Consider the following 3,246-nt stretch of genomic DNA (forward strand, 5'->3'; position numbering starts at 1 on the left):
TCTTTACCTACATTTGTTTTATCTTAACTTGATCTGCAAGGTAACCAGAAACTGTGCTTTCATGCAGTTCATGAATGGACCTCACCTCTGTACTGAGCAACAACAACAAAAAATGTTGTTACATAATATCTGTATCGCACTCAAAGCCTCTCATTAAATTATCTCGATCCATGTATGTTCCTGAGATCAAGCAGAAAAATTAGGGAAAAGTTCAGTTAAAGATTCGATTAGAAATCATTCCTTTGTTGGAAAAAAAGACTCATGGTTTCAGATTTTCCCTTGCGCAACATGTGGGTGAAGTTACAATTTAAGTAATTTGAGGAATCAGTTACTAAATCAAATGACAGCAAGGATGGAAAGTATAATTCTAAACAGTGCCCTTTAATGACCTTACCTATTTAACAGTCAACTGAAAAGTATTTTGGACCAATCCATATTGTTTTAAAATGTGCTATATAAATAAAAGTGACCGCACTTATCCTGGATTTTATTTCTCTATACTTTTATTTCACAATAAACACAATCACTACAGGCCATGTGATTAATTCTTTTGCCGGGTGTCCTGATGATAATTGATGAATAAACCACTGAAGACTCCTTTTCCACCTGCAGTAAAAAGCAATAAATTTCATTACCCAGACAAAGCAACACGCACACACTTCATTTCTGCATGAGAGTTTTAGGTTACACCTCAATGTCAGCACAGATACTTACCCTGCTATTCAAGCCACAGCAACAAATTTGAACAGGAAATGCTTTGGTGAGACAGAAGCAGAAGTATATTCAGAATCATGGGAGGAATTTTTCAAGCAAACCATTAAAACAAAACAATAAAATACACAGGAAGTGGAAGTAAGGCGCAGCTGCATAGGCTACCTGAATGTAATCTTGATTTGAAGCAAAAAATGATAAATGCCATTAAAATGACACATGATACTGACATACCACAAATAAGTGGGATCCAGTCTTCAGGCTCTTTTTGAAAACCTGTGAAACCAAAAACTAAATATTAATATTTCTTTGATTCAGGCGAAAAAGGTTCACAAACAGCATATGGCTAAACACCCACCTGTTGTTGTGCTAAATGCATTTGTGCTAAATGTGGGACTCTTAGTAACTGTAGTGTAACCCACATCAGATTTGTGGGTTGTGCTGCTGCATAAGGTTGGAGGTGTAATTTTCCCTCCCCGCCACTAGGAGGCGAGTATGCCTTGAGATGACTTTCAGTTAGTCAACATTTCCTGTTGTGAAAGCCATTACTCACGAGGCAACCGCCAAATTAGCTGAAAGATCCTGGATCTGAAATATGTGAAATACGGCCGTGGGAAGCTGCGTCAGCCGGGCGAGCTATCTCACCACGAGCTCCGATTGGTTTTTGACCAGGACCGGATCAATTGAGATCTGAACCCTGTGGGTTCAGTGGCGAGCCAATCCCAAGAGAGTGACTGTAGACGGACCAGAGTACGGTGTGGCCAGCCGTGGGATCCATCTTCAGCGAACCTCAGGACTATCACTACATCCCTTGACACAGATAAGACTGACACTTTAAAAAATCTACCCGGGTAGTGTTAGAACCAGTGGACAGAAACACACACACACACAAGGAACTCTAATTTCTCTTTTCAAAGAGAAGTGGACTGAGCAACAGGAGCGGAAGCTCTTTAATTGAAACTCTTTGGAGAATTTCCTCAAAGAGGATATTTGGTTTTGATTTTATTTTCGAGTTCTGTAATGTGCGTTTGTGCACTGTAGGAAGCCGGCTTTAGACAGGCAGGGTTTGTACACTTTACAACTTTTCAATACAGTTTCTATTTAAACCATATCTTATCTATCATTGTGTGGTTCCTTCTCTGCTGATCCTTTCAAGGCTCCATAGTCTTACCTAGAACTTTCTGATACTGGTCCAAAGTTGTCGAGACAATAATTTAATACCTATCTCATATTATTTAATAGTAATACCTGTTACAAAAGTGGCGAGCCAGCCAGGAGCCTAGTTAAGTGTCAGCAGTGAAACATATCTTAAGTTTGGGGAATTGTATGAAAAAAAGTTGTTTAAATGTTTTAGAGTCGTTGCCAAAGATGGAGTTCATAGCTAACTCAGGTATCAAAGTCCCAAATGCAGTGATTGTGAGTGGGTTGCTTGGATCGCCAGAAGATGAGGAGATTATAGACTTTCTGAAGAAATATGGTTCTTTTAGGCTTGTTTCAGTAACTGATGCTGAATCAGAGTTTTATAAAAACCTGATTATTGAGTATCAAGATGGTGCCGCCATTGAAGCCTTATCTCCTCTTTTGCCTTACACACATGAACTCAAAGAGAACCCAAGTGTCAGGTATCTCGTTCAAGCATTGGCTAGCATTTACACTACAAAGGTTGGCTGCAATGTTACCAAAACCTACCTCAATGAGATAAAGAAATTGGCAAAAGTAAGTGGGAAAGACTACGAAGAAGTGCTGAGAGACATGATGTCAGAGATCAGTGAGGCAATTGGAACAGACAGCATTGATGAGGCATCTGTAGCCAAACCGTTCAACACATCTCTTGAAACAGTTGAAACCTCAGATCACCGGATGTTCAGAAGTCCCTCCTTGATGGATTCCGGTCAAGATTGCCCCGAACCAAAGCCACCCACCATCCTGAGGCAAAATCTACCCATCAGGGAGAGTGACCTGCATCCACCTGAAGTTCAAAAGGTCATCGTTGAACACATTGTAAGGAAAAGTGACTGTAACACATATCCACATTTTCCCATCAAGCTTCACCCATTTTCAGGTAAAACCCCAAGACCCAGTAATGAGACCGACTACGACACATGGCGATCACATGCTGAGCTTCTCAGGAAAGATTCCACTCTGTCCAATCTTCAGAAGTCTCGGAAAATGGTTGAGAGCTTGCTCTCCCCTGCAGCAGATATTGTCAAAAGGCTAAGTCCTGAAGCTACCCCTGAAACTTACCTTCAACTGCTGGATGCAGCCTTTGGAACTGTTGAAGATGGCGAAGAACTTTTCGCCCAGTTTATGAACACTCTTCAGGATCCTGGTGAAAAGGCTTCGTCTTACCTCTGCCGCCTCCAGGCTGTTCTAAACCTTGCTGTTAAGAGGGGAGGGATTGCTGCTGAAGAAGCAGACAAATATATTCTCAAGCAATTCTGCCGCGGTTGTTGGGACAACATCTTGCTCTCTGACCTCAACCTAGAAGAAAAGAAAAGTCACCCTCCAGCATTTGCAGAGCTCCTGTTACAGATC

The 3,246-nt window shown here is 41.2% G+C and overlaps 1 long non-coding RNA gene across 1 annotated transcript; it reads right to left on the minus strand.

Moving 5' to 3' along the window:
* Positions 1-500: 500 nt before the first annotated feature.
* Positions 501-921, minus strand: LOC120442588. Its single transcript, XR_005614787.1, has 3 exons — positions 877-921; positions 715-755; positions 501-606 (listed from the first exon to the last, which is right to left on the minus strand). It is a non-coding gene; the product is annotated as an uncharacterized LOC120442588 (long non-coding RNA).
* Between the last annotated feature and the right edge of the window lie 2,325 nt (positions 922-3,246).

This window comes from Oreochromis aureus, linkage group 11, assembly GCF_013358895.1.
Source record: "Oreochromis aureus strain Israel breed Guangdong linkage group 11, ZZ_aureus, whole genome shotgun sequence".
Lineage (NCBI taxonomy): Eukaryota > Metazoa > Chordata > Actinopteri > Cichliformes > Cichlidae > Oreochromis > Oreochromis aureus.